At 28.0% G+C, this 12679-nt stretch overlaps 1 protein-coding gene across 7 annotated transcripts in view; it reads right to left on the reverse strand.

Moving 5' to 3' along the window:
* Positions 1-12679, reverse strand: part of LOC107452712 (transcription factor EB) — a 109826-nt gene that overhangs the window by 31348 nt on the left and 65799 nt on the right. Inside the window, exon 1 of one of the 7 annotated variants that reach the window (XM_071178980.1) lies at positions 9402-9507. The exons of 5 other annotated variants lie outside the window; for them this stretch is intronic. The gene's annotated coding sequence lies outside the window, so the exon portion shown is untranslated. Of the gene's footprint in view, positions 1-9401; positions 9508-12679 lie in introns of those variants that run through there. One more of the 7 variants, XM_016069281.3, reaches the window with a different exon arrangement.

Genomic DNA, 12679 nt, shown 5'->3' on the forward strand with positions numbered 1-12679 from the left:
TATACATTATTAGTGACAATTCGCTTTAGTTAACAATCCTAAAACCATCAAATAAATAATCCCTAGAAACTGAACAAGATATTACTTCATTAAAAACTTCATTCGCTCCAAAATGTACTAACTGGAAATAACAGTCGACATATTTCAAGCGATCACAAAAAAAAAAAAAAAAAANAAAAAAAAAAAAAAAAAATCCTTTGATAATGACATTAATTCCTCATCAACTCTCCATAACGCGTGGAAATGCATTTTACCTTGATTTTTCCCTTTTGACCACTGTGGTTTTTCTTATTCTGCTTCTCATTTTTCATTATAACTAAAGTTTTTACTTGTAGATGCTTTTTAATCATACACAACATTTGGATTTATTTGTACGTATGTTTGAGAAATTCGTGTGTGTGCTAGGTATTCGATGCTCTTAGTAGCTAAGAAAAAAATAAAACAAATTAAAAAGTTTTTAAAACCGTTTTAATCGTTTTTTTTTGCTCTAGTTTTCTAAGATTTTATTTGACAAAATGACTTTAAGCAGCGTCCAGGAAAAAAGTCTAACAAATTATTTTTGTAAATAACAAAAAACCAACCTTTTTGATAATAAAAGTTAAACATTTAAATAGAGTACCATTTTACCAACCATTTAATAAAAAGTGGTTGAGTTTCAGTAGTATAAGGAATACTACCTTTCGATTTACTTGTATGCTTGAAGAAAGTGCTCCTTGTAGCACTGCAGAAGAAAAAAAAAATGAATGTTATTTAAAAAATTTACTTTTTGTCACACAGAAACGCCGCGTACTCATGCTTTATAAAATAATTTTGTGATGTTAAAATCGTTGTTCGTTATTCTAGTTTACAATAGATTAAAAAATAATAATTATTATTATCTTTTAATTAATTAGTGCAGAGGTTGTAACTAATGAAATATATTTGCTTTATAAATTTAATTTTAAAAAATATAAAAAACGAGTTTCTGCTATATACAAATTAGAACCTAGTCTATTTTCACTGTAACTGTAATAGATCTTCAGGTGGAACTAGAATCAAATAACGCATCTCAATTCCAGAATTAGAATTTTTTTTCCTCTTCCCAAGAGCCTTAAGTGTCTCCTACATACCTTGACTCAAAATTTTTTTTTTTATATCTGGAAAGAAAATTCGATCAATACGTTCTCAGTTTCAATCCCAGAAAGAGGAAATGAATGTGATATCCCTGTTACTAAGAGAATGACGACAGGTATCACATAGACTAGGATGAAAGGCTATTGGATTTCTCTGAATGAAAAACCTGTTCCCAGGTTATACAATCCTATGCACTCCATTTGCCTACAAATCAAGAGATACGACCTTGTTGTTAATCTCATCGAAAGAAGAATCTATTGTCAAACCTTGTTTACTTATAAACAGCGAGGCGCCAAATGAAATTAATTCACACCAACAAATGTCTTGAGCAGATTTGAAGGAAGGGAAAGTTCCTAGGATTAAACTTACAAATGACACTTATCTGTCCTACATTTTGTTGTTAACATTTCTTATTTATGTTTGGCAAAGTATAAAAGATAAGACCTAGAAAAAAAAATTGGTTTCGGGAAACTGGTTTGATGGTTCGCTTATTCTTTAAGCATAGGGAAAAATAGACTAACGCATTTCCTATCCATTAAATCATAGTTCAAACTTTTACCTAAATTGCAAACTGTAACTGATGATACTTAGAACAACTGTACTGAATATACAACTGTCAAATTTGTATCGAAATGTAGATGTTTAAAAACGTTATTTATAACAATGGTCGCGTAAATGTTGCGGGGAACATCTAGGATAGTTAGGGCACACCATACAGATTAAAATTACATAGGGAAACTTTTTGAACACAAAAAAATAAGATCTTAAACAATTTGCAATTTCAATAAATTGGGATTTTTCGTGTTTACCATTGCTTATAAATAAAAAATAATGCCACATTTATATTAATAAGTTGTTATACGATAGTAAATAGGTAAAACTGTTATACATAATTTAATTATGTACTTCTTAGAAAATGCCGAATTATTTTTGACGCAGCATTAAAACATTGAGACAAAACGCGACAGTAAATTGGAATACTATTTTTTTACTATTTGATAAAACATTTACAAACTATTCACTATCAGAATGATTTTAAAACGATTTTTTTTTTCTAAAATTTAGTTTTAATTTTTGGTAAATGTATCATTATTATATAACATAATGGTATTTTATTATATAATAAATTTATGTATATAATAAAATAATGGTATTATATTTTATAATAAAAAAATTGTATTTTATTATATAATATAATTTAGGTTTATAATAAAGAAAAATATTTTAAACATTTTGGAATAATAATAAAAAAATTATTTTGTTATTAAAATGCATAATTAAAACTGATTTAAAGATATTTCTAATAAAGCAATGAATGTTCAATAAATATTTTTATTTGCATTCTTACGTATAAATGAAGAATTTAATAACTAGAACGAATAATTCTCTTTCACTCGTCTAGAATATTTCCTAAATTCTTCCGCTCAATAAATTAATCATAAAAGTTTGCTAATATGATAAGAAAAATATATATTTATTGGATGTTTAGTAAGCCGAACGTTTACCACTTCTCCATATTAAACAGCAGGAATTTATTAAGGTTAGAAATAGAAATAGAAGGACAAAAAATTTTAATGTTCCTTAAATAATTGCTTTTTTGAAGCAAATGAAAAAATATTTGTTTTAATCTAAAGAGATTAGTTTTGTTGAAAATTAATATTATCGAGTAACCCTTACTTTAATTTTTTAATAAGAAAAAACCAAATACTTAAAAAGAACAATTTTGAAAGTCTTACGGTTCATTACATATACTTATCTAGTAATGAATCATACATTTTAATTAATAAGTTTAATACATATGTTACCGTGAATGACCGAAATCAAGAAAATGTTGACTTACAACTGTGAATATCGATATTTTAATATCTGCTGAAGATAGATTAGGGGAAACATCTGCGTTTGGAGTACCGGTGAAATGCATACCGGGCAAATGTATACCAGACAGTGGCAGTAAACTAGACCTAGTATACATTTCGGACATCTATCAAAGCTGCTGTGTGATTGTCAACATTCACCGGTGGAACTTAACAACCACCAATATCTCTCACTCACAGTAACATATAGGGGAGAGTCGGGTAGCCCCGCCCACTTAAGGAGTATTGCTTATATTTCTGTATAATATTGAGTAATAATCAATATTTTTGTATGTTTCTATTGTTTTATCATCTAATTAAATAATGCAAAAAGAATAAACCAAAAAAAGAATANTTCTATTCTAAAACCCTAAGTTGACCAGAAAAAAAAATTCAGAAAATTTTCTGTCATTTTGGCAATGTATGTTAAAATTTCACTTGTTTTGTGAAATAGTGAAAAAAGCTAATCTAAACCCTTTTGTGAGTTGACCATCAGCGGAAACTGTAAGGGGTCAGCTTTTGACCAGTTCTGTCATCCATTCATTGAAAACAGGTATGTTAGTTGAAAAGTTGCTCTTCCACTTGCAATAGTGAGCATTTGAATAAATGAATGCTCTGAAATATGCTTTGATCCTTTATTTATGGTCTTTGATCTTTAAGTATAGTAAATAAATTTTAAAGTGTTCAAATAAGTTTATTTTGCTAAAGTTTTCCAATTACATGTTTTCGTGTTCTGATATTTTAAGAAATTATATTTATTAAACACTTCGCATGCATAACTAACGAAATAATTTTTTTAAAAAAAATTAGTTAAATATTAGAATTATATGTATCAAATTGAAGTTCATTCAGGTTTAAACACATTTCTCACGATATTCATTTGCATATTTTCTGAATAAAATTTATAAGTCAGGTAAAAAAAAAATATATATATGTATAGCAACTTGATATAGGAAACGAAAAAGTAAACAATGACCCCTCCCCTCTATAAGTTGACCACTTGTCTAAGTTGACCACTAAAACAATGCACCACAAGTGGTCAACTTACACAAGTTTTACTGTATCTTTTTTTTTACCATTGCTTATAAATAAAAAATAATGCCACATTTATATAAATAAGTCATTTTACGACAGTAAATAGGTAAAACTGTTATACATAATTTAATTATGTATTTCTTAGAAAATGCAGAATTATTCTTGACGCAGCATTAAAACATTGAGACAAAACGCGCCAACAAATTGGGAAACTATTTTTTACTATTTGATAAAACATTTACAAACTATTCACTATAAGAATGATTTTAAAACGAATTTTTTTCTAAAAATTAGTTTTAATTTTTATAAATGTTATTATCATTATTATATAACATAATGGTATTTTACTATATAATAAATTTATGTATATAATAAAATAATGGTATTATATTATATAATAAAATAATGGTATTTCATTATATAATATAATTTAGGTTTATAATAAAGAAATATTTTAATCATTTTGGAATAATAAAAAAAAACATTTTGTAATTAAAATGCATCCATAAAACTGATTTAAAGATATTTCTAATAAAGCAGTGAATGTTTAATAAATATTTTTATTTGCATTCTTAAGTATAAATGAAGAATTTAATAACTAGGACGAATAATTCTCTTTTTCTCTCCTAGAATATTTCCTAAATTCTTCCGGTCAATAAATTAATCATAAAAGTTTGCTAATATGATAAAAAAAAATATATTTATTGGATGTTTAGTAATCCAAACGTTCACCACTTCTCCATATTAAACAGCAGGAATTTATTAAGGTTAGAAATGAAAATAGAAGGACAAAAATTTTTAATGTTCTTTAAATAACTGCTTTTTTGAAGCAAATGATAGAATTCTTGTTTTAATCTAAAGTTTATTAGTTTTGTTGAAAATTAATAATATCCGAGCTACCCTTACTAGTGAATTACTGAAATCACGAGAATGTTGACTTAAACTGGGAATGTCAATATTTTAATATCTGCTGCGGACAGATTAGGAGAAACATCTATGTTCGGATTTAAATCGGCTTGATTGGGATCGCGATTAAAATCAGCTAATTTTTTTTTTCAAAAAAGAAAAAAAAATCACCAATTTAAATCAAATGGTATTTTTAAAGTAATCATTAATTTAAAAATTTACAAAACGTTGTAATATGGGATATACATTTTTTTTAATGATTTTCATAGTCTTATAATTTATTGCAAATATTTTGTTGTGTTTGAGTTTTGATTATCGAAACCGCATTAGTTTTTGTTTACCGACTTTTACCGGTGAATGTCAACAGTTAAATAGTCACTTAATGTCTGAAATATTTGTTATATCCGAATTGATATTAATTTATTCGTTGATATTATTATATTTATTCTATATTTTAATATTGGTTGAGGATAGAGTAGGAGAAACATCAGTGTTCGGAGTACACTGATGATTCTCCTAATCCGGTTAAATGCACACTGGGCAATGGCTCTTGACCTTTAAAAAAAAAAAAAAAAAAAAAAAAAAAACATTGATGTAGGGCACACACGGCAAATGTATACCGTATAATATAGGGCAAATGTATAATGTACATAAATGCAATGACACTTAACTAGACCTAGTATATATTTCGGACATTTACCAAAGCGACTATGTGTGATTGTCAACATTCACCGGCGGTGGAACTTAACAACCACCCATATCTCTCATTCACAGTAACATATATACTGAACAAAATGCGAAAAAGCAAAAATTATAGATAAAATAGAAAGCAAAATTAATAATGTAGGTTTACATACATAAAATCGAAATTATTCGGTTGAGAATCCGATTTAAGAGTCGCCTAGGCACTTATGCGTCTATTTAGCTGAAATTATAAGCGGGGTTTGAAATCAACTGGTTAGTTCATGACCGCTAAACTTTGACTCAAAACACCATAAAATAAATTATCCTCGAACCAGCAATCCATGTAATAGTTTGGTAAGAGCCGTGGTGGCTCAGGGGATAGAGCATTCTCCTTCCAATGAGGTGAACCGAGTTCGAATCCCAGCGATGGCTGATGGGCACGAATTTAACACCCGGGTGGCACCGCCCACAGTGCTGACGGAAAATATCTCTCTTTTCTTCTGCCTAACCGTGGAAGGTTTTTGTGGTTTTCTTCACCATATAGCGCAAATGCGGGTTAGTTCCTCCCCGAAAGAATTTCCTCCAATACTTGATCCAGGAGTAGATTCTTGTCCTCTGGATTAGTTTTAAAATTACAAGGCTACGGAGTTGAACATTAGTAGTCTTAAAACCAAAAAATTGTGTCTGCTGTTCAATGACGGTCTTAAAATTAAAATAAAATTGTATGGTAAGCTGGTTTTGTCATATAATAGCATGCTGTGAACATTACACATCCTATGTGTTATTATAACCAGTGTTGAACTCCGCAGCCTTGTAATTTTGAGCCCAATCCAAACAACAAGGAAACTCCTGGATCAATAATTGGGAGAAATTGGACTTTATGATGGAACTAACCTGCATTTTCGTTACATGATGAGGAAGAAAAATTCATTGCCAAACATATAAACACTAGTTTCTGACCAAGGGTCATTTTCATTCAGTATGAAGCAAAGGTGCTAAATAAACAGAAAAAGTATATTTTCCTTACGCTGGTCTTAAAATGAAACTCGTGTTAGTGCTTTAGGCAGGAAAACCAAATAATTAGTGCTTTAGATAGCGAATAATAACTCGAACGCTTTTTATTTATTGCATTAGATATATTTATATAATATTTTATTGCTTTAGATAGCTATAATAACTCGAAAGCTTTCTATTTATTGCTTTAGATATATTTATATAATATTTTATTGCTTTAGATAGCGAATAATTATTATTTGTCGCCAGTGTGAACTATATATTTTTAAAAGAACTTACATTGTTAATGACAATTCGATAATCCATTTTATAAGCCTAAACATATGCTTATATTTTACTCATATTAATACCAATCATGTAGCATTTTATTCTATCACTCTCTTAGCAAATGCCAATTGGTATTTTTTCTTTTTCTTTTTATAAATCAGCGATGAAAGATAGTTACTCATCTTCCCAAACAAAAGATTGCATTAAATGCATAAAATAGCAATTTAATTGCCAATCTATCATCTTAAATATACACCTGAAACCGAAGTAATGGCGATAATCTAAGATGAAGACACACGATACGGGATGTCATTTTAAGAGAAACAATGCCAAATTTGAGACAGAGGAGAGAGAAAAAAACGCCTAACAATGGACACGGGTAACTTTTGGAGCTATTGTTCTAAACAAAAGCGTCGCGCTTTTGTCAACTGAAGTCGGCAAAAGTGAGAGATCGAAAAATATTTCTAAAATCAAATACGTACAATTTATTACTTATTTTAAAATTAACGAGACACATTTTTCCAGTTAAAAAAAAAAGTAAAGAATTCGTCGTTTTTTTTTTTTTTTTTTTAAATACATAAACTTTACCTTTTTGCATGACAGTGGGACATATAAATTCTATTTATCCACAAGCCATCAAAGCCGGTATTTTTACGTAGCAATAATATAAAAAGCGCTATTACAAAAAGAATGGTAGTTCATTAATGCTTAAATTGAGAGGGAATTTTCTTACGTTAGCTACTATTTAGGATTTTTTTTTTTTTTTAAGAAATCATAATTACATGATTATAGAATAAAAATTTGAAGCTTGATATTTTTAAAATATCACGGCGTAGAGGCATGCTTTATTAAAGAACTTAAAAAACTAAGAATAAAATAACTGCTTTGCCAGTTTACATTTTGGGCCCCCCTAATTTGTATATAATTATTTCCTTTTGTATGGTTGTATAGTATGTTATAATCTAATGCCTGGCAGAGTTTTGGATAAAAGTACCGGCAATTTTACCTTTCCAAGTAATGGGTTAACTACTTTTTCATTTAATCGATTAACATTCAGTTAACCCTAGTTAAGTGACACCCACAGGACGAGGTGTGATTCGGTAAGCTGAATTGTCTAACCGGAAAAACTAATGCACTAATTTATACTTTTCAACTATTGTTATTAAACACATAAAATAGTACATTAAACTTCAGATATATCGTCGAAGTCAACAAAACAGAGTGACAAAAGAAAAGTTATTTCATTCTAAAAATAACACAAAGGTGAAAGTTTTGAAATGTTTGCTATTTTAATCCTAAATAGCGATTTGTATTTTCACGATTTACAAGTCGCTCATTGTAATATTTATTTGCTGTATATATGAATTAGACATGGCGATTCTTTTTATCGCGCTATACAAATTAAATATCATAATTTCAAAAATTTTCCGATCAAGTATTGCGATTCACGATGTTTATGGGACCCGTTTAAATTCACGCGATTTACGAAATCCAGTGAATTAGGAATGACGCTTCGCATTTTGTGAATTTTAAATCACGATATTGGGAATAAAAGCATAAATACAGAACAGATGAGTTTGATTTCACTAATTTTTGAATTAAAGTGCTGAAGGTATTTATTTTAGATAATGTTAGGCCTAATTAATGTGTAAATCATTTATTTTTGATTGTTAGGCATTATTAGATAAGCATTTATTTTAGAAACTATGATAGGCATTCACTATAGAAATGAGAAACAAATGCAAGAAATATAGAATAAATAAATAAAAAATCTTTTTAGAATTTTTATACGATTTTAAAAATTCCAAATTTTATAAAAAATTCTTCTTTTTCATAAATAAGAACTTTTTGGTTAACATTTAAAACAATTAATTTCGACACTAGATTTAGAATTTTTTTAAATTAATACAAAGTTTCTTTTTAATAAAATATAAAGTTTCTTAATACATTTTATAAATAATTATGATTTTGTTTGAGATACATGACAATTTAAAGAAACATCTATTGATTAATCTTACAAAACTATTTAAAAACATATGGAATATAATAAAAAACAAAATACAAAAACTTCAATTTATTATTTATAGGCGCAACATAAAAATAAATGTCCAAACAAGAATAAGATCTTGCATAACTTATGCAGTATTTAAAAAAAATCTATTTTGATTCAAAAATATTTATAAAAAAATTTGACAATAACATTGAAACTAGTATTAGGCAAACATTCACTAAATAAGCCCTTAAAAAAACGTATACAACATAATAAATGTGCTAAAGTTGTGACGGTAAAATTTTAAAAGCCTTAAAATGAAAGAGGGGTATGTTTTAGAAAAATAAAGTGGTCATTTATAAAAATTTTCTTTTTAATAATATTTGATTACTTTTTAATTTTTTTCATAAACAGCAACAAACCTTGTCTTGCCAACTATGATTTAATTGAACGCAAACTTTTTTCTAAATTTAAATACATCAACTGTGTAGCGACCACTCAATCAAATAGTGTAACAGACATTTTATCTTTTCACTCACCTTCAAGAAGATGTGAAGAGACAAAAAGTGAAGGTCGAATTCAACAGGTCGACTGCTAGTCTTTTTTTTTTACCTCATACTACTATGGAATAGGAAATTAAAAGGAAATGTTGGAATTCTCCACAACATTATCTATGCTGTCTTAAAAAAAAATTCGATCGTTATCAGGAGTCACTGATTGAACGCCGAGATAACTGGGTTTTATGATTTAAATGTAGCATTTTGAATCAGTGTTTGTTGATTTAAATAAGCTTGATTGCGATCACGATTAAAATCAACTGACTTAAAAAAAAATCACCAATTTAAATCAAACGGTATTTTTAAAGTAATCATTAATTTAAGAATTTACAAAACGTTTTAATATGGGATAGATATATATATTTGTAATGATTTTCATAGTCTTATAATTATTGCAAATATTTATAAGGGATTAAGGGAACAGCAACCCCAAGCATCTAGTCAAAGAAGACATCGAATCGAAAACATTAAAAATTATTATTTTTTAATGAAAATAAATTTTTTAACAGGTCAATATTTGGCCCAAGAAAAATACTTCCAACTAATTAAATAATGAAATTTTAGGTCATTAAAAATTAAAATATTCTTTAAATTTAAAGAAATAATGAAATTTCGATTTAATTAATTGATTTTTAACTATAGAATAATTTTTTCCTGCATTTATATAAAAAATGAATTTAAAAAATCGATTTAGGTATTTGTAAATACAGATCGATCTTGTCAACGTTTTTACCTTAACTAAAGCATCCGTGTTTACTCTACACTCCTCGGCACTTACTATTTATTTAGAAATAGGCCCTCCGCTTGGAATATTGATCGCTTCGCTCATGGAACCCCAGGACTGCTTCGCAATCAATAAAATTAAAAAGTATTCAATTAAAAGACTCCAAATTACGAGAGGTTCGAGATTAATTAATTTTATTAAGAGAGAATTGCTGTCACAGATATATATGGGTGGAGATGGAATAAGTTGAACCAGGTTCAATTATTACAATCCTATTAAGTATTTTTTTTTGTTTTATCCATTAACATATTTCACAACTAGTACATCAAATCGAATTAATTCAATCTAGTACATCACATGCCTTAGCTCAAGAGGACGCCATACCAAGGGGGAAATCTTTAATATCAAATTTTCTTTCTCGTCCACTAGCAGTTAAAAATTTGTAGCATAGAAAAAAAAAATGAGTTCAAGCGAACCTTGAGAAAGCCATTAAGTTTCAAATGCTGAAAAGAAAATTTTAAAATATCAAATTTATGGATGAGAACTTCCCTATTGAAAAATGCTAATTTATCTTCTTATAATTTGTTTTCATTTTCATATTTTGAAAATTTCTTTNCCATGCTCCCAGCAGGTAAACATTTATAAGTCATCACTAGACAATCGCTATGTCAAACTGGCACCCGTTTTCTCACAGACAAATTCTTGTACCTTTTCTCGCCGTCTTCAAAATTCCACCGCATCGAAATTCTCAATAAAGCCGATACGGTGCACTTTTTCCTTGCACTGAATCAGCATTCTCACAAATAACAAAGAAGATCTCCACACAAATTGTTCAGCTCTTCAATTATCTCTAACTGTCCTTTTAAGAGATAACTGCCCTTTTCACTCAAGCCCGATTACCTGTTGGCGATACTAAACTAATGGTTTTTGTCTGTTCAAGCATCACCTGTTGGCGACAATTTCTAAAAAGACCACCCCTTTAGACTCAGAGGCTCAGAGACAGGAACAAGTGCATACATCATCTTAGGTACAGAGATGAAGATTAAATAGTTTCTTTTATTATTCCTTAGGTTCGGTATTCGTTGTTTTATCTGATTTGGGATTGGGACAAAGCTGTAAGTCAAACAATGATTTTAGTTCTCTAAGTTACTATAGTTACAGCTCATTGCTAGAGTAATGATGGCCTTTAGTGATCAATAACCGAAGGTGTGGGGTTTTTAACCTCTTTTTTTTCCAAAAAAAGAAAACTTTGAAAAACAAATATTTAATAATAAATAAAAAAAAAAAGAAACTGTCTCATAATGCCTGACACCAGTTAAGAAATGCTCTATTGTGCGCTTTGGTAATAAATGAATTCTGCAATATTTTGAATACAGAAAAAGAATGGTTGGTATATCGATCCATTTCACTTTTATGTCAATTTTATCTCTAAAAACAACAATAAATAAAACGATCAAAATCAACCATAATTTAATATTCAGTAGAGGATAGTCTACTTTACTCGTCTGTCAATTAATACTAATAATATATTGGCTTTTTCGCTAGTTAAAAATAGTTAAGTAAAAAATGTTACGATTGACCCCACTCTCCCCTACTATACTTCACTTTCTAAAATTAGCTTCTTTAACAATGTAATACAATAAATTGCAATCATTTTTCAAAGTTAGATCATTAATTAAATTTAAATTCATAAGATAAGGAAAGAATTTATGTGTTATTTTGTGAAACCTACAACATGGGATACGTTGGTTCACTGTTAACGGAGGGACGAAAATTCAGATAAACTTTTTTCTAAGCATTATTCTAGTTACAGTATACTCGTTTTCGTTATAGCAAGTTCAGAACTAAATATGTTCCAAAAAGTAGAAAAATATATTCTAAAATATGACTCTAAAAAGTAGAGAAATATATTCTAAAATATGACTCTAAAAAGTAGAAAAATATATTCTAAAATATGACTCTAAAAAGTAGAGAAATANAAATATGCTCTAAAAAGTAGAAAAATATATTCTAAAATATAACTCTAAAAAGTAGAGAAATATATTCTAAAATATGACTCTAAAAAGTAGAAAAATATATTCTAAAATATGACTCTAAAAAGTAGAGTCATGAAACGTAAGAATAATTACTAATAAATATATATATGTAATGATAGTTGACTATAAGTCTTAATACAACAATAATAATTTCATTTTTAAAAGTAAGACAAAAATAATTATGCATTCAATGGAAAATAATTTTTTTACAATGAAAGTAAGATTTTTACATAAGAACTTACATTAAGATTTTTCAGAAAAAATTCATTTTCTATTTTCCTTTTTTTTTTTTTTAAATTGACGTAGCAAGGTTTTGAGAGGAAACCCTTCGACATAGGAATTCAAATTAGGATATATATTGCCAAGGGGAAAAATAGTTTTTTGACATAACAAGATTTTCTCGAAATCGGAGTTCGAGATATCGATACACAGATATAATCTTAATAATAATTATCAAAATTTATTGTATGAAAGCCAAAAATTAGTTTTTAATGAAATTC

This window comes from Parasteatoda tepidariorum, chromosome 3 (assembly GCF_043381705.1).
Source record: "Parasteatoda tepidariorum isolate YZ-2023 chromosome 3, CAS_Ptep_4.0, whole genome shotgun sequence".
NCBI lineage: Eukaryota > Metazoa > Arthropoda > Arachnida > Araneae > Theridiidae > Parasteatoda > Parasteatoda tepidariorum.